Source organism: Nilaparvata lugens, chromosome 8 (assembly GCF_014356525.2).
Source record: "Nilaparvata lugens isolate BPH chromosome 8, ASM1435652v1, whole genome shotgun sequence".
In the NCBI taxonomy this organism is placed as follows: Eukaryota; Metazoa; Arthropoda; class Insecta; order Hemiptera; family Delphacidae; genus Nilaparvata; species Nilaparvata lugens.
Genome location: NC_052511.1, coordinates 49,783,452 through 49,804,343, shown reverse-complemented (window position 1 = coordinate 49,804,343; position 20,892 = coordinate 49,783,452). Strand labels below are relative to the sequence as shown.

General features: G+C 34.1%; 1 protein-coding gene across 1 annotated transcript in view; it reads right to left on the bottom strand.

Annotated features, from left to right (window-relative positions):
- LOC111044179 (lysosome membrane protein 2) overlaps nt 1-20,617 on the bottom strand; it is a 224,715-nt gene extending 204,098 nt beyond the window's left edge. Inside the window, exon 1 of the mRNA XM_022329263.2 lies at nt 20,156-20,617. The gene's annotated coding sequence lies outside the window, so the exon portion shown is untranslated. The remainder of the gene's footprint in view (nt 1-20,155) is intronic.
- Nucleotides 20,618-20,892: the final 275 nt, after the last annotated feature.

The following is a 20,892-nucleotide window of genomic DNA, read 5'->3' as shown; positions in this document are numbered from 1 at the left end:
AAGGATCCGACACGAACAATTTCGATCAAATACAATTCAAGATGGCGGCTAAAATGGCGAAAATGTTGTAAAAAAATGGTTATTCGCGATTTTCTCGAAAACGACTCCAACGATTTTGATCAAATTCATACCTAGAATATTCATTGATAAGCACTATCAACTGCCACTAGTCCCATATCTGTAAAAATTTCAGGAGCTCCAGCCCATCTATGCAAAGTTTGATTTTAGATTCCCAATTATCAGGCTTCAGATACAATCTAAACAAAGAAATTCGAGCGGAAAATATTGAGCATGAATGTATCTACAATTAATGTTGAATAACATTTTCACCTGGAAATGAAAATGAGCTTGAAATTCGAGAAAATGTGATTATTCAATTGCAAACTGTTGGCAACTGTTGATTCTATTGAATCATTCACTATAAAGAAATAGCAGACCTCGTGTGTCTCCAGCGTTATTGCCCTGTCACCAGCTGGCTTAGATCTTTGAATAGTATTGATCTAATATTATAGATCTAAGAATAAGACTTGAGATGCGCGTGAACACTAGCGTCAGGTGATCAATTTTCATAACGGCAAGGAAAGTTTTGTGAGTGCGCCACTCTATGTCTACAGATTTTCATAACTCTTTGCTTTTTCTGAACTATGCGAAAACGATTTTAAGAATGCAGTGTCAAGCGTTTGAGCGTGAATAAGTTCATCTTTAACAGCGTTTTTCTCAAAACGTTGTTGTTGCACATGGGCCCTTCTTCCATCAAACTCCTCCATGATTACATAAATATGTAGTCGTATCTATTATGTCGATTTACATCCAAGTTTAAACAGCTTATTTTTTATCTCCGTGAAACCAAGATAAGCCCTGACTCGAGATATTTGTTGAATTTTGTTATTTGGTTAGGCTAGGCGCATACCAGTTAGTCAAGACAAGACAAGACATGATCAGACACGATCAGTCACAAAACTTCACATAGTTGCTCATGAAGACATGTCTAATTGCAATGCCTAATCAGTGTGAGTTGCGTCTAAAGGTGCGTACAGATATACGCGTCGCGAACATGAGCAATTCACTTTTAATCAGCCGATTATATCTGTATTTTGACAGAAACGGTAAGATGCAGATATAAAAAGCTTGGCATCAGCTGATTAAAAGTGAATTGCTCATGTTCGCGGCGCGTAAATCTGTACGCACTTATAAGCAGCAATGTGAAGTATTGTGACTAAACGTGTCTGATCATGTCTTGTCTTGACTAGGCACACACCAGTTAGTCAAGACAAGACAAGACATGATCAGCCACGTTCATTCACAAAACTTCACATAGTTGCTTATGAAGACATGTCTAATTTCAATGACTAATCAGTGTGAGTTGCATCATAAGCAGCAATGTGAAGTATTGTGACTAAACATGTCTGATCATGTCTTGTCTTGACTAGGCACACACCAGTTAGTCAAGATAAGACAAGACATGATCAGACACGATCAGTCACAATACTTCACATAGTTGCTTATGAAGATTGTTCAATTGCAATTACTAATCAGTGTGTGTTGCGTCATAAGCAACTACGTGAAGTATTGTGTCTGATCATGTCTTGTCTTGTCTTGACTAACTGGTTAGTCAAGATAAGACAGGACATGATCAGACACGTTTAGTCACAATACTTCACATTGCTGCTTATGACGCAACTCACACTGATTAGTCATTGCAATTGGACATGTTTTCATAAGCAACTATGTGAAGTATTGTGTCTGATCATGTCTTGTCTTGACTAACTGATGTGTGCCTAGCCTAATAGGGAAATGATAGTACATTGAGTAGTACAATTCATGAGAGATTTTATAACATTATACACTTGATTGCTACATAACATACTGAACTAATCAATCTGGAATTCAATCATACATTAATATTGTTATCCAAGTCCGGCATTCTGTCCTGTCTCCTGTTTCCATAGGAAGTCAATCGTAACAAAATCAAAACTAGAAGTAAAAACTTGAGAATGTTAAGAATTTTTCTCGGCCATCTGGCCCGAAATGAGATCACCGGTTACGTGACCCGTCCTCCGTCTAATCACCGATCACCGCATCCCCGATCAGGAAGTCGGTAAAGTCAGTCAGTGTGTGAAATGGCAACAGATTACGTCACAACATATAAGTTAGCAGTAGGCCTATAGTTTGGTCCACGTTAGAATGGCAGTATTTGATTAACATTGGTGTTGCTATCCTTGTGTATCTCCTCTGTATCATCATCATATCTTTTTTGTGACATCTTTGTATCATCTTCATATCATCTATGTATTATCTTCGTATCATTTTTGTGTGATCTTCGTATCATCTTTCTGTGTTACTCTTTCCCTTCCTCACCTTATCACACTCATCTCATTCTCCTGATTATCTCCTCATTCTCTTTCAACTAACGAGTGTTAGTATCATCTTTCTACCCTCAATAGAGGCAGTGGCAAGGCAGAGAATCGGCTCCTCTGTTCTCTTATCTTTCTCCACTGCCATCATAACGAGGCATTTTAAGCTCACTATAGGTTGTTGTTGGCGGACATGGAAGTTGATTAAAACATTTATGTTGCCTACTATACTGTAGCGGAAACTGATTGCAGATCCATTGGTGGATAGAATTTATGGAAGTAGAAAATAAGAGGAAGGTGGAGAGGACGAGGAAGAAAAAGAAGAAGAAGCTGAAGAGGAAGAATAGAAAGGAGAAGAAGAAGAGTCTGAAGAGGAAGAAGAGAAAGGAGCAGGAGGAAGATGGAAAAGTTGGATGGTCAGTTGTTGAGTAGTGAGAAAGAAAAAGAAGAATTAAGAGTAGAAGAGGAAGGAGCAGGAAGAAGATGTAAAAGTAAAATGGTCATTTGGCTATTGGTAAGAGAGAAAAAAAGAGACTAAGGAAGAAGATGAGAGAGAAGCAGGAAGAAGATGAAAAAGTAGAATGGTCAGTTGGTCAGTAGTGAGAAAGAAAAAGAAGAATCGAAAGTAGAAGAGGAAGAAGCAGGAAGAAGATGGAGAAGCAGAATGGTCAGTTGGCTATTGATAAGAAAGAAAAAGAAGAGACTAAGGAGGAAGATGAATAAGTTGGATGGTTAGTTGGTCAGTAGTGAGGAAGAAAAAGAAGAATCAGAGGAAGAATGGAGTAGAAGACGAAGAAGCAGGAAGAAGATGGAAAAGTAGAATGTTCAGTTGGTCAGTAGTGAGGAAGAAAAAGAAGAGACTAAAGAGGAAGAAGAGAAAGGAGCAGGAAGAAGATGAAAAAGTAGAATGGTCAGTTGGTCAGTAGTGTTAGTAGACCTCTTATGTAGTAGGTGAGTGTATCCGCAGTTATACCACACCAGCAAAAGACATTAGATAAAAGCAATTCCACACTCAAAACTCCATCACAGAAGGCAACTGCAAATGAACCTGATCTGGCAAGTGGGCTTCTATAGTGAAATTCACTCACAAACAGTCAGCATTTCTTATGTATTACATCAATGCTTCCTATATGACAAATGCTGACAGTGTAGGTTGAGTCTCACTACATCTCTAGCCTACTTGAAAGGACTGTGCAGATAAACGGGCAGGTTGACTTGAGTCATGACTCGAGTTGGACTCTAGTCAAGTTGACTTGATCAAGATTGAACCTAGGCAAGTTGACTTGACTCACTGTTGATTTACAAGTTGATTTAACTTCTGCTTGAAACTAAGCTTTTTGATTCGACTTATGATTGAGACTAGGGGCTAGGAGCTACTAGGATCAACCAAATGTCTATAGTGAGGTCCACGTTATAATGGCAGTGGAGAAAGATGAGAGAGCAACGTTGCATATCCTCTGTCTACTCAATGCCTTCTATAGACGGTAGCTGATACAGGTTATTGATGTGACATTAACTGTTAATTTAAAATGATCAATTATATTTTATTAAACAAGAAATTATATTTTTCAATAATTTCATAATAAGTTTTTATAATTAGGATGAAATATTTTGTTAATTAATCATCACTTCTATATTGTTGAAAAACGATCTGGCAACAGAGCAAAGCGAGAAAGACCTCACTATTACAGTATACTGGACTATTAAGCTTGGAGTATGTCAGTGCAGTCACGATTATAGTCGAAATTAATGTTAACATTGACTGTTGACTCTATCAACAATAATATTTTACGAGTACTGTTGAATTTGCATTCTCAAACCATTCAAGCTCACACTGAACACTTCTTGATTTTGTGAGAGTTCCACTTCTATCTAATACAGATGTTGAATCAATTAAATAATCTCACGACGTCATGATGTATTGATGTGAATTTGTCACTTTCATTTACTCGACAAAACTTTAAGAGAAACGCCACATTACTGTATTTAGCGGTTCGTTTCATTGTTACTTCTAACACGGAGTAAAAAACATAGGTTCCTTCTTCTGTGCTCTCAGATATGAAGTTAGTGTATGAGACCGCCATTGCTTTGACGATTTGATGAACCGCTTATTGTGGGAGTGGCTTGTCTAGGCCAATGGCAAACGTTCACTTTCATACTTATACTCCGTTCAAATTAACTTCGGACTTGGGATGGACACGCGCAGTAGAGAAGGCATACAGCGGCAGGGATACAACGGCGGCTATGTTACCGTTGTGCACCGGCCAGCGTTCTCTAATTTCCAGTGAGTATTCAAGCGCTCATGTTAAACTTAGGAAGTCTCCTCTCTGCAATCACAGACTCGACTGACTCTATTCGACAAATTGACAACTGCGCTTCCACCTATGACTCATCCATTTCCCTCTGATCTCACTCCATTTCTCTGCGCCGCAAATTCCTTCAAGTCTGAAGAAGATTCGCACGGATTGTAGTTCATTCATCTGCCAATCATAGCGCTGGCTAATGGGTGGGCATTAGTGATATCTCCTTTTTCTTGGTACTGTCATAGAATCATAACAATCTTGGGAGTTTTTATAACAAGCTTAAACAGTAAATATAAGTTTTCTCTGGTAGGCCTACTGTTATTTAAAATGCTCATAGACTGGTACTCTAGTTAGACATATAGTTTACCAAAGATTGGCAATGGTGTAACAATCGAAATTGGTATCTCGTTATTTTGATAAACTTGCGGATATGATAGCTTCCGAGTATTTTAATTCAACTTTCAAAATCACAACATCATAATCTAAATCGTGGTTGTTGTGAAATATTGCTTAAAATTCATTTATGATTGATTTATTTCCAAAAGTGATTTATTTGAAGAATAATGTCATCCTTCAAAATTCAAAATCTTCAAATCATTATTCCTGGACCAAAATGAAGTGACGAAGCAGTGTGTGATATCATAACCTCAACCTTTGGACAACATTAACTTTTTATCAAAATTTGTGGAGAGAAATAGTACAGGCTCAGCCTAGTTTTTCCTTCAATGTCATAATTATATTATGATTGTAGTATTTTGTACAATAGATAAATAAATAAATAAAAGTATCAAGCAAAAATGAGAAAGAATTTACAATGTTTGTCTTTTCCAACTGGTAAAATACTATGGATGACATACTTTATTCTTTATTGATTCATACAATAAGTATATCATCAAAATGATAGGAAGAGGAAAACTAAGGTAACCTTGTGCTATTCCTCTCCCAAATTTAGATAGGCCTAAGACTTGTCAATAATGTCACTCATTCTAGTAACATTGTTTTTGTTTGCTCATAATGAATCCTATGTTTCACTCAGTTCATTACTATTATAACTTTTACTAATACATATCATTCATAATTTGTGAATTATAGGCGAATAATTTTCAATTTATTTATTCTTAATTCAAACGAAATCTATTCGACTCAAATCCACTCCAATCATGACTCTATCCTTTTAAGTAGCCCACATTCCCTTGACTCTAGATCTGGACTCTACACCTGATCAGTCCTTTCTTGTATTTTTAGAGTCAACTTCCTTATGCCAGTTCCTATAAAGCAGCGCTAATCTACCATAAACACCAACTTCCCCACTGACACAGATCGGATGCTAATGTTGTGTAATGTTACATCATTGCAAAGAATTATGGTTTGGGATGCCTCTCTCCAACCAACCCCCCTTCCACGTAACTCCTACAATCTGAAAGGAGCTCTACTCAAGACGGGGAACCTGTTTTTCAGAATTATTGAGCTCCTTGTCTCTATACCAGTGGTCGCCAAACAGTCGATCGCGTGCTACCGGTAGCTCGTGGGGTAGTTTTTGGTAGCTCACAGAAATGCTTGGGTTGGGAACCAATAATTGGCCTCAAGTCCCCAAAGAAAAATATTCAATCAAATATTATTCAAGTTGCATTTTGCATTGTGAATTTCCTATTTTTGGTTTTATTTCTGTATACCTTTTATTTATCATAATGAAAGTATTTCATCCCTGTTTTCATCTGTCGGACTATCGTAGCAGAAAAAAATGTTTTTAATCTGTTATAATTTATTATGCTAAGTTTATTTCTAGAGCGGAGCGGCCTTACACCTCTGAGTATTTTATGTTGTTTTATTAGGAGTAGTACACCCCAGTCGGGCTTATGCCTTCGGTTGTCCACTTTCATTTCACATTTAAAAATATTTCTTTGTCATTTTGTATTATGTTTGTTTGTGAACTAAATGAATTGATTGATTTATAAAGTAGCATTGAGGTTGAAAGCTATGTTCAGCTCTACTTACTTGTGTGAAGCATCTTTTTCAAGTATGAAATTCATAAAATATCGATATAGGAACAGACTGACTAATGAACGAACATTTGGACAACTGCATCAGAATGGCGGCTACAACGCACACTACAAACATCAAGAAAATACTTGATGACCAAAAAGAGTTCCACTGCTCTCATTGAAATGTACATTTCAACTTTTTTTATACTTTTTGCTATGAGATGAGTAAATTTCAACACTATAAATGTATCTTTATAGGCAATGTGTGAAAATTTTATTTTGCGTACCGTACTTTCTTTATTCTAATATTCGTTGGTAGCTCACTAGAAGATTTATGAATGCTATTCTAGCTCACAGGCTCATAAGTTTGGCGACCATTGGTCTATACTATTGTTAATACAGTACCGTTTTTCAATGAACACTGTATGGAAGTTTAGTAAGGGTACGGAGTAGAGAACTGAAAATTAGACTCCTCCGTTGTTATATATTTTCATTATCATTATTGAACGAAAATCCAAATTAAATGCTGTAATTCACCCCCGAATACTTCTGCTACTGCAAATATTGACAACAGGGTAAACAGCTGGATGGAAATTCGATGAGCGCTACCATAGTCACCTCTAATACAAGGCCCCGGCCTACGATATTGAAACGTCGCAGTGTAGGCCTAGAATCTAATACATGATTGGTGAAAAATATTTTACAAAATACCAGCTAATCTTTTTCACCAATCATGTATTAGATTCTAACGCTGCGACGTTGCAATATCGTAGGCCGCGGCCTTGTATTAGAGGTGGCTATGGCGCTAATATTCAAAAATTATTTGTCAGCCCGGGAACTATATAATTTTTGAATAGTAGCGCTCATCGAATTTCCATCTAGCTGTTTACCCTGTTGTCAATATTTGCAGTAGCAGGAGTCTTCGGGGTGAATTACAGCATTTTATTTCGATTTTCGTTTAATAATAATAATGAATTATTCATTAGCATTTGAGTAATTGCAATAACTCAGTAAAATCCATCTGTAGTTATATATTTTCCATTTTGTTGTACGGAGTTGAGTCTTGGACCCTGACTGAAACAACAAAAAAAAAACTTGAAGCATTCGAGATGTGGATCTATATAGACGAATCCTGAAAATGAAGAAGAAGAAGAAGAGAAGGAAGAAGAAGAAGAAGAAGAAGAAGAAGAAGAAGAAGAAGAAGAAGAAGAAGAAGAATAGTCAGTTGGTCATTGGTAAGAAAGAAAAAGAAGAGACTAAAGCTCCATCTTCAAGCTCCAATAGATTTCATCAAGAATTGACTCACCATCGAAAGTTACACGTAATCGAAAAAAAATGAAAACCCTGGGACATTGTCAAAGATATCACTTATTTATTGTAATAGATATCACAACATCTCACCAGAAACAGTATCTGAAGTGAAAAGAAAGTGATGTATGTTATCCCATTCTATTCAACCCACTAACCAGAGATTAATGCCAAAAGAAAACAACTGATAGGTATAGAATTGTAGGTAATTTTGTTCTCTATAAACCTGAAGACTCTGATAAATATGTCTTCATCCACTTCGTTTGATTCGAAAATAGCTTAAACTCTGGAGAGAGGATAATTTATTCTTTCGGATTCTCTTAATCTCTTCGAATTCTTTGAACTAACCTAAAAAAATTGTCTCCCAAGAGAAAGGAATAGCTTGAAATTTAAAGAGAACAAGCCGTTAGGCTTGTTTTTCTCGCTGGCCCCCCGACTGGATCGTCCAAAAATGAGATCAGCGGGCACGCTTCGCTCGCCTGCATTTTTAATTCGAGCATGCTTCATTCCATCAGAAAGTCAAAGTACTTTGATCAAATATTAAAGTCACCTCATCACAAAATTTTTAAACCCTAGCTCAACCTCTGTACCAAATTGGAACATTCTCTGTCTATTACTTGATGAAAGAACTGAAAAAACGCAAAAAACCGCTAATTTTGGGTGTATCTTTGGCGTTATTTCAAATTCCTTCTAACACAACATTATTACACTCCAGCAGAACTTCTGCAGTAAATTTGAACAATTTCTGTTCATTTGTTCTCGATAAATCTGAGAAAGCGCAAAAAACGCAGATTTTGGGTGTATCTTTGGCGTTATTCCAAACTCCTAACACAACATTAATACACCCTAGCTGAGCTTCTGTACTGAATTTGAACAATTTCTGTTCATTTGTTCTCGATAAATCTGAGAAAAAGCAAAAAACGCTAATTTTGGGCGTATCTTTGACGTTATTGCAAATTCCTCCTAACACAACATTATTACACCCCAGCTGAGCTTCTGTATCAAATTTGAACTTTCTCTGCGTTCATTTGTTCTCGATAAATCTGAGAAAAAGCAAAAACACGCAAATTTTGGGTGTATCTTTGGCGTTATTCCAAATTCCTTCCAACACAACGTTATTATACCCTAGCTGAGCTTCTGTACTAAATTTGAACAATTTCTGTTGACTTGTTCTCTATAAAGCTGAGAAAACGCTGGAAAAACGCAGATTTTGGGCGTTTCTTTAGAAATTTTTCCAAATCCGTTCTTGTCACGCCTCTAAAGGGCCACCTCAACATACCTACCAAATTTGAACGTTTCTGGTCCGGTAGAATTTCAGTTCTGCGAATGAGTGAGTGAGTCAGTGAGTACCATTTCGCTTTTATATAATGATTATAGATAGACTATTATAGATAGAAGATAGAGAAAACCATGAATTGACGTTTGACACTACTACCAAGTATGAAACTTGTTTGTTGGACGTGAGCTGCAGAAGTTTTTATCTTATTCATGCATTTTTCCAGGATACTGATAAGGGAAAACCCGAGTTTGTTAAGTAAAAAAATAAATAAAAATAACATTATAAGAGCCCGATTCCATCCCATACATAACACCTCAAGATGACATAAAACGCAATAGAACGAGGCTCTATCAGTCACGATTATAAAAAAGAAACAATATTGTTTTCATTTACTTTCACATGCTTACTGATATGAAGAGCGCCTTCAAGTATACCTATATTTGCAGTTATGGAGATAGGAAACTAATATACTTTCAACTATACTGTGAAGACGATGTCAACACTATATCTATATACCATCGTGAACCTATAGGACAAAGTGAAAGGTACTATATAACTATAATAGCTCATACTATAACACTATTAGAATAATGTTATCTTCTTAAACTACTAAAAAATCCTCTATAACACTTTCAGACCTTACTGTGCTACATACCCATTTTACCGTGGCTATTATTTTGTTCCTAGTGTTATAAGACAGACATAACCGTCGTTACAATGGTTGATCAATAAAATAAATTACGTGGATTCCTGTATGAATATGGGCTGGAAATTAAATAATCTCTGTGTTTATTAGAGTGATAGCGAATTTGTTTAGTCATGCTCTGATTAGTTGCATGTTCATGAGATTTTGTGTTACGTTTGTACTGAATATTCTGTTTCTATTCAGTTTAGTTGTGGAGAGTTGTACTACGACTGTTCTAGTGAATGAAATTACCAGAGTATATTATTAGGGCTTTTTATTCAATGGAACACGACAGAATTGATAGACTAGACTAGACTAGGGCTAGGTTGCTGATAGAAAATTGATTGAATTATCATTAGACTCAACTCACACTTACGCGACTCAGGTCGAGAAGAGACTGCGACTCTAGTCTCTCGAATCGACTGGTCTGAGTGTCACCATTTGAAACACATGCTGCGTCGAGAAGAGACTAGAGTTGCAGTCTCTTCTCGACTTGAGTCGCGTAAGTGAGAGTTGAGGAGCCTTAATCTATAATGTATTAGAGGAAAGAATTTGCACGTACGGGATAGGGAATTCACGAATGACACATCATCACGTCTGAACTACTCAACTGATTAACTTGATATTCTGGATATTGATTCTTAATTTACCGAGGATGATTATAGGCCTATATTAAATTCTTTCAAAATTTCAGTAGGTCAATTTTCAAATTCAACCTTAAAGGAACAGGGTTACCTGCAAGTCAATTATTAATGGAAATCCATTAATTTATCATACTATCAAAAACCTTTGATTGACAAGAGACTTTTCCAAAATAATCTACTCTGAAGTTTTTAAAAGGTTTATTTATTTATTTATTTATTTATTCGTTGATATAATTACAAATCATATGAATATGATCGGGATAGAACAACAGGCATAGCCCAAAACTATTCTGTTCCCAAATTTTGATAAATAATAAAATGTCCGAATAAATAGGTTATGTTCTTACTGAGGAAAGTTAAAGTTCAAAGTTCTCTCCAAAGATATATATGAGCTAGAAATTTTGAATTTAGAATGATTAAAATACCAAATTATAGTCAAATATTGCACTTAATATCACCGCACTTTGAATAAATTTAGTTATTTCAGAAAATTTTAAGCCAAAAATATGCACACAACTTATCCATTTTCTACTCGACTCATTTCTGTCTTGAGCATTTCTTGGTTGAAATACAGAAACAATTGAATTTGGAAGAAGATTTCTGCTAAATTTGGATAATTAAATCCAAATATTTATAATAGGATTCATAATTCTCCAAATCCAGGAAGTACAAGCTATCTTGTTCACACCTTTGCTGGAAGTTGAAGATTATCATGAACTATCGTCAAATTACAACAATGAGCCACAATTACCAGATGAACATGATCATTTTTGTAAATATAATTTGGAGAAAGTATTCAATTCCAGCACTCACTGGTAATTTTGATGGAAGATTACAACAATTATTCACAGTTTAGGAAAGAGTGAGTGAGAGAGTAAAGCGGCATAGAACCCAGAGAGTGACTCAAATCAGTATAAAAATTGTCATTTATATGATAGTTGATTGAAAGAGGTACAAAATTAAGAAATGTTGAGATTGATTTAAACAAGAAATTATGATTAGTAATTAATTAGTTATTGATTATTTATTATTTTTATACAACAATTATTCACAGTTTAGGAAAGAGTGAGTGAGAGAGTAAAGCGGCAGAGAACCCAGAGAAGATGAGTGACTCAAATCGAAATCATTATAAAAATTATCATTTATATGATAATTGATTGAAAGAAGTACAAAATTGAGAAATGTTGAGATTGATTAAAACAAGAAATTATGATTAGTTATTAATTAGTTATTGATTATTTACTATTTTTTCAATTATTATTGGAAGTGGTGAGAATTCATTGAAAAACTTACACTAATTGAATAAAAGCATGACGATATAAAGATAGACCAAAAACAAGAAATTATGATAATTGATTGGAAGCAGTGCACTTCACTAAAAGCATAACAAAATCAAGGAACCCAAACTGACTAAGAGAAGTACATCATAAAAACCAAAACTAATTAGCTAAAAGCAGTACAGGAAACAAATCCGGCCTGAAAAATGTGATCACGTGACATAATAGGCGGCAAAAATATTAATTCAAATTATCGTAACCGACTTATCTAATAATTCTGCTCAATTTTAACTTATAATGAATCGCGTAATACATGGATTTGAGTTATCACGTAATGCACCAAACTCCACAGGAACAGCTATGCATTTTTGCTTTCGAGTGAAAGGAAATTTGAAGTTTTTTCGGTTACATAAATTCACTGTAGTTGCTATAAGTGAGGAAAGTGGTGTTCTTTTAGATAACAAATGTTTTGGTTATTAGTTATAATGCTCTGTTAAGTCTAGTGCAATAAGAATAGAGTAACTCATTATAAATAAAAATTAGTAACTCGAGTTTTGAGAACAGCTTCTAGAGCAAGTAAAATAGGTTAACTCATTATGGAATTAAAATGAGATACTTGAGTTTTGATTACAGCTTTTAACATAAATTTGAACTTGACATAGTGATAAAAAATATATTTCTGATCAACCTTTACACATCAGCTTGCAATTCTAAATATATTTAGACCAATCAATTGTCCACTCATCTTCTCAAATCTTTTCCTATCTTTAGAATAAACAAGTCTGGGTGCCGGTTGCACAAAAGCCAGTTAAATTTTAATCGTGATTAACTTCACAAGAACCAATCAGAGAAGGCGTTTTTGAAAAACGTCTTTTCTGATTGGTTCTCGTGGAATTAATCACAGTTAAAATATAACCGACTTTTGTCCAACCGGCACTGAAAGTTGGAGAAGTTGAAGTTAGGAGTTAGAAACAAGTTAGAAAGATGAAATGTAACAATCATACCTGACGTATAACAATACAAAATATATATAATTTTATATGATTCTCAAGAACGCTCCTAGTCTACAACCACAAATTCAAGCTAAGGCTTTCCAGTAACCTATATAACAAAACTAATTTTATTATCTTTATGCTGAGAAATCGAAGCGTGCTTGGCCAAGAACGTTCGGAACAACCGTTCAAGAATGTGTCCCTTGAGAGGGCCAAGAAATCTTTCCAGAGCCTATTTCTATAGTGAGGTCCACGTTATAATGACAGTGGAGAAAGATAGGAGAACAGCGTAACCTATTCTCTGCCTTGCCACTGCCTTTAGAGATTAGCGGATAACGATATATCTGATAACTGCTCATTCTTGTTGAGGACTGAAAATTTTGTGAAGAACTACAAGACTTGACCTATTTCGGATTAAGGGTTATCTAAATTTGAGAGAGGGATAACACAAGGTTACCTTATTTTTCCTCTCCCTATCATTTTGATAATGTACTTATTGTATAAATGAATGCAGAATGAATAATGAAGGAGAAAGAAGATACAAAAAAATCTGTTAGTCTGTTATTAAGCATAATAAACTATAAATTATGAACTACAATCACAATAATAGAAGTTACTCCTTTTTATGTAGTATACTGATTGGTATTATACCTATTTGTCAAATAAATACCAATTTGAATCTAACGGCGAAACAATTACAATGCATTATTAGAAATAATGAAGGTAATAATTTATAGCAGTGACTTTATGATAACGCAGTATTAAATAATAATGATGACATCGAAATTGATCCTTTTAAGAGAATGAAGGAAGCAATCAAGGAATCTTCGCATGAATTCTTCAAGTTAGTTTGTCTTCGAAATGACAGCATTCCTTATAAACACCGACATTATCGCTTCTTATTCAACAGTGCTGACATTTTGGATTGAATCTCACTGTATTTACTCAGCTACGCTTATGGAAATCTCCAAAGAAGTCCTTCAACAATAGCAGATTCCGATTTGCGAATTAATCATGACAAGTAGATTATGATAAATTCAACCCTGAAATTGGATTGTCAAGGACTATTTGAATGCATTGTAATAGTAATTGGTTCTCTATTACTGAGGGTATATTTTTTATTGGCTCGACACTGAGACAAATCGAATACAAGACGAACATTTGAGCTCTAATTTACATACAGTAACAATTATAGGGATATGAATTTCATGGGGTTTCTTATAAGTCTTCAATTGTTTCTTAGTGGGTCTCATCCAGTAAAAAATCTATTACTTGACTTTTCACATACGAGTGTGTTCGTTCGTATATCTGCTATGGTGAGGTCCACGTTATAATGGCAGTATTTTATTTACATTGGTGTTGCTATCCTTGTCTATCATTCGACAAAGCAGATGGCGCTATCCTTTTCTAGCTCCGCAACGTTGCCCGTTTTTTACAAAATTATAATCGTAATTGTAATTTAATCACCATTTTCATTCATTTCTATTAATCACCGTATTACAATCGTGTTGGTGAAGCATTATCCTCTTCTAGCTCTGCAACGTTGCCAGATTCAACAATGAAGAAATATAATAAATTGATCGAATATTTAATCTTAATTTAGAACATTGAGCCATTAAAAAATAAATTTTCTTGACAAATAAAATATATTGTTTCAAAAACAAGTTCCTTTAAGGTTTGAAGTAGATTTACTATGTTGAATGTACAATAAACACAACATATTTTTTCACAGAACTTGTAAAAAATTTAATTTCGACGAGAAAGATATAGATAGATAGCTAACAGATTTTTTTTCTTTTTGTGTAGTTGAGAAGTTGATATTGTGGTAATTATTCGTATTGAATGAAAAAGACTAAGAAATTGTCAAAAACCACAGATTTATTGATACTTAGAAAGACCGGTTTCGGATATTACACCATTGTCAATCTCTAAACTGATAAACTATCAGAGATTGACAATGGTGTAATAACCGAAACCGGTCTTTCTAAGTATCAATAAATCTGTGGTTTTTAACAGATTTTGTCTATTTTTCATGCGTTTTGTATGTAATTAAGGATTTATTTTCCAGGGTGCGTTTGTCTATTATAGACTTATTCTACACCTTCCTCTTCAAAATTAAATTTTCTACAAGTTCTGTGAACAAATATTTTGTGTTTATTGTACATTTAACATTGTAAATCTACTTCAAACCTTAAAAGAAACTTGTTTTTCGGGACCAAGTTTCGCGTATTTCTTCATATATCTTAAAAATATTACTGTAGCTACAGGTCTGGAAACGGTTTTATTCAATTTTTCAGTTCATTTTACATAAAGTACGCTAAATTATACATCTTAATTAACAGCCAACAAATACCCATAGTGCTTCGTTTCGGCAGGGGAACTGAAATCTTCCACTCCATATAACCATAGAGAAACAATAGCGTAAGTAGATATCCCATGCTATAGGGAATTTATGTCGCAACTTTTACTGTTATCTCAAGCTGATTACTGTTGATTATTGTCAATTTTTACTGTTTTGTTGGGGTGATAGTGTATGAACGGCACAATTTGAGAGACTACCAGCGTCACACAGCTGCATAGAAAAGAACTACATGAACTATCGGCTTGGGATAACAGTAAAAGTTGCGACATAAACGCCCTATACCATGGGATATCTACTTATGCTATTGTTTCTCTATGATATAACTTGGTAACCAAGCATTTTCGGACCTATGTTAATTAGAACTTTTTTCTTCTTTTGATGTGTGGAATTACGCCCTGACGTATGGGCACCTTTCTTCAAAACACTCTGTATATATTGAATATCAAATTACCAACATCTTCTACCGAACTCAACCATTGAAAGTTCAATCATAATAATTTATTCTGCTTATTTTAACAGTTTAATCTAGAGGTATTATTCTTGAAAATTTATTTCCTATTGGAAATCGCATAGCTACTAATAAATTCTTAGAATTTCGAATAAAGTACCTCATCATGAGAAAACTCAATAAATATGCCAATAATTTCTCTGAGAACTTCAAAAGTCTTCATCAACACGAATTTTGGCAAATAAAAATAAAAATGTGTTTATTCTCAAATCCTCCCCAAAATTGAGAACCTACCATTTGAATGAGTTCAATCACCTTACGACTTACGTCTATATTACACTATTCACTACCACTATTTTACTCCAATCATTTTATGAACTACGAATGAAGCTGATGAAGACCCTCTGGAAAACTCCTTTCATTCCAGTTTTTAGAGATAGTTTCCAATCTATTTTCCGTCCGGAAACAATGAAAAACCAAACCATTCAAAAATGCTTACCGTGCCATGAAAATGTCCACTTTGCTTAATGTGAAAACAGATTAGAATCGACGTCTAACTGCAACTTAGTCGACGTTTAGCCAGAGTTTAATTCGAAACAAAACATTGCGTAATTTCTCATCATCAACATTATGATTGTAAATTGTAGTTTAACTTATTCGAAGGTTATTCGAATTTAATTATCAGTAGTCAATAAAGTAGTAGTTAAACTTAATTATCAGTAGTCATGCTCAGTAGCTGCAGACTGTAATTCAAGTTCAGAGAGTTCCGTGACAATTTCACTAGAGCTCTTGGTTTTTTCCAGTAGGTTATGGAATTTTTGGACACTCCAGAGCTTAGACATATAATTTGGTGAGCGAGTACGATTTTAGAATATAGTTTTAAAGGGGTATAAGTTTCTGCAATTATTTTAGAATAATTGAAAAGACATGAGATATTGTCAAATATCCACTTTATTTCAATAATAATTATTATTATTTCACAGGAGTATGTTTTCGTGTGTGCTCACGTACATCATCAGCTGTATTTAAGAATACATGAAGCTTCAGAAGGAAGCTTCATGAAGGAGCTTACTTCGGAACAAATTCAAAATCATGAAGTCGTTTCTGTATGCTCCAAAGTTTTCAGGAGTTCCTGAAAGTTTCGTTATACTTCACTATTATCAATTTTCTTGGTCAATAAATTATTCAGATTAATAGTATTAATGGTCTTATTTATATTGCAGATAATATAATATCCACCGTCAAATATCCACGATATTGATGAATTTTACTCACTAGTGAATTTTCTCACTCTCTAAAACCATAGAAACCAATCCATAGAAAAAACAAATCAATTTCATACTATGAATCAATATAAATTACGTGGTTCATAACAATCATTATTGCTCGAACAAACACTCAATCATTTTCAAAAAACTCGGGGGCACTTTAGTATTATGGGCAGCGGAATCCAGCATTGAGACCTACATAGATCGATAGGGGAGGTCAAGTCTAGTTCAATCATGTATCACATTGTTGTCGATCATGCTTATTGTACTGACTTTCAAATTGCAAATTTTAATTATATGTGAATCAATCTAGAAATTGATAGGTTAAGCCGATATACTCTTATGGATCTTATTAAGATCCATACTCTCTATGGATCAATTATTGCGGAATTATACTAAAGAATATCCTTCTCATTAACACTCTACTTGGATTGATTGATTGATTGAGTACTTTATTTATGTAGATTACAATATTTACTGGCTTATACACTTATATACAATAGCTTACAATACAGCAAAATTAGAGATGAATTTACATAATATAGACTAAAAAAATAATTATTGAACTGTATATGATATGAAAAAGCAATTTGTAATATAATAACTATAGATAATTATATTGTTATGCATCTACATAAATTGGCGGAGCTTTGGACATATCAATGTCCATTCTTCGGAAAGAATATTAGAAATATCCTCCCCACTAACTCTCTACCAAAAGCTAGTTGAGAAAGCTCTCTTGGAGAGAGACAGTGGAAGTGTGTGTGTCTATAAAAGAGAGCAGGAATGATAGAAAATGTCCAAATCATGGTGTAAAAAGAAACAAACCAATGGCAGCAAACCACGCCTGCAAGCTTCCTATACTCTCTTCCGATTGGTGGATTGGAACGCCTACTGGTGTAGTTCTCAATTTTGACGGTAGGTGGCGCTAGATACTGGGTTGTACCTGTACTTTTCATAACATTTCTGAGTCTAACTACCGATTGCACGTGAAATACTTCACTATGACAGTGATTAAACTATTGTAATAATCAGAGTTCAAGACAGATGAAATTAAGTATCGGCGCAAAAAGGACAGAGGTGACAGTCTATCTCTCAATATGAGGACACTCTCAAAAAACAAATCAACAGTAACTGTTGGATGATATTTTTCTTATGCACTTTCAATGCTATTCTTCAAAAATCTTCAAAAATGACGAAGGTGTGAGTCAATTTTTTTGGCCAACGAATTCGATGTGATTCGAAATGGTTCAAACATATGTGTTGAAAATTTGAAGTTGACTGACGTAAACAATTAAGAGTAACCGTCAAACAAACAAACTCACAAACGGACAACAACTCAATAACGCTCTAGTCATTAGTAAGAACTCACTCAGCTCGTTTAATTATTTTATTTACAGAGAAAATCTCGCATAATGATTTTTAAAAGTGTCATTAATGTCCACTTCAAATCTCTGGTTGGAATCAATTTACAATATTCCTTATGACTTTTGTATTAAGTAGTCAAGTGGAGTATTGACTTTTATTGATATAGACAGATTTCTTCCTTTTGTGAATATTGAGTCTATCTATAGCATACACTAAACAATTACATTTATTAAGCAAGAAATTATATTTTTCAAAAATTTAATAATTGACCGAGCGAAGTGATGTCTAAGATTCAAGTCGATGGTTTGGCATTCCTCTTAATGTTTAAATGTTCAAATGTTTGAATGTTTAAATGTTTAAATGTTTGAATGTTTAAATGTTTAAATGTTTATATGTTTATATGTTGCGCATTTACGGCGAAACGCGGTAATAGATTTTCATGAAATTTGACAGGTATGATCCTTTTTTAATTGCACGTCGACGTATATACAGGTTTTTGGAAATTTGCATTTCAAGGATAGTATAAAGGAAAAAGGAGCCTCCTTCATACGCCAATATTACAGTAAAAATCAGACTATAGAATTATTCATCATAAATCAGCTGACAAGTGATTACACAGATGTGTGGAGAAGCCAGTCTATTGCTGTGTTTCCATAAGGTCTATAGTTTCAATCAGGTACTTGTAGATGAGAATACTGCGTGAGATCTACTGTTCACAGAACTACTAGTTAAAATGAAATTTGTTGTTAATTAATTATCAATTCTACATTGTTAAAAGACGATCTGACAACAGATCAAAGCGAGAAAGAGATAACGCTATCCGCTTTGTTGAATGATAGACAAGGATAGCAATACCATTGCTAATCAAACACTGCCATTATAACGTGGACCTCACTATAGTAGATTTATTTCAATCTGTCATCATTGATGCTTCCCATTTGCTATTTCTAACTTTTAAAAGTTAAACTCACTATATATCCATTACGAAAAACATCGGTTAGTTGATTGTCATTGATAATTATTGTTTATTTAATCTTTCGTGAAACAATGATTGAGTATAGTTAATTGTTCCTTGGTTTAAAAGCTTCCTGGTGATCATAAAAAAGTTGATAAGAAGAGATGAAACCATGGAGAAATTATTCATTTGCTTGATCTATTATCAAACTATTGCTAATAAACGATTCAGATGTTTGTTTCATGTACATAATTGTAACACATTGAATAATTGAGTTAAATATGATTATTCTTGAAGAATAGTATTTCTTCTTATTCATGGATATTGTTTAAAAGTAACCTCATTCAGTGAATAAATGAATAATTACAGAAGAACCACAGTTAAGGCTGTTCGCTACACCTTTTTATTTTTATTTAAATCTTTTATTTTTTGATAATCTTTTTCAATATAATTGTTAAGATCATTATAAGAGTGAGAAAAAGTGGCAACTGAAATTTTTAATTGGTTTAATAAGCGAGTTATGGGTTGTTGAAGTGCTAAACTCCGTTTTCTTTCCAGATCATAAACGGTTTCGAATTTTCCATTGGAGTTTTTGTTAATACATTCAGTATATCATTGACTTTCTTCTAATATGCGTTTTTTCGTGATTAATGCCAAAATGAACAAGTTATTTAATTTACAAAAAGTAATTTTTTTTATTTATGAACGAAATATGGAATAAGATGTTTTAGTTTGGAAAGATACATTCTTTGAATTTTTAAGAGAAGCTCTAATTATATAGTCGAAACCGTATATGATCTGGAAAGAAAACGGAATCTGGAATCTATTCTATTGAATCAAATTTGAATATGATGATTTTCTCAAATTCTGAGATCTTCGGAAAAATAGTAGCCCATTCAAAGACAAAGATAATTTACAAGAATAACTCACCGAATTTGTAGCTTTTCTCCTCTGCAAGCACCTGTATATCAGTTGCAAGATTCGTGAAGCCAAATCACTAATACTCTCGGGAAAGTTCAAATTATCAGTTTGTGATTTCAACGAAAAACGTCAAACTATTCACGAGTATGAATCAAAACACTAATTGAACAATTATTACTCTGATTATTGAACTGGAAAGTTATACGAATTCGAATATCCACACACTGGACCGTGATGACAATTCTCATTTATCAGAAAATATCTGAGAAGTTCATTATTATGAGTTCATAAATTGCTACATAACTGGATAATTCTCTTCATATTTTTCTGGATATATCATGGAATACATTAGTTTATAGACCGCTAGCTAACCGTCAATATTTCCTTTCATTTTTCACGCTTGTGGAAAATTCAAGAGAAAACTTTGGAAAATCTTCCAGTGTAGAGGAAATCTAGCAGAGTATATCAGTAGTGTACTGAGACAGTAACAAGCATTAACTAGAGAAGACTTGCGATGCTCCAAGGATTATGGTTTGTTTATATTATTGTTGTTCTTCTTCTTGTTTCAATGTCAACTACGGAAAGATACCGGAGGAGGAATAGGCGAAGAAGAAGAAAGAGAGAGAGATGATGATGGATGGTAGATGACAAGGGTGGGGGGGTTGGTAGAGGAAGGAGGAGGTATGATAAAGTTGAGGCTATGTTTTAGATGAAGAAAAAATGAGTGGAGAGAGGAGATTTGGCGA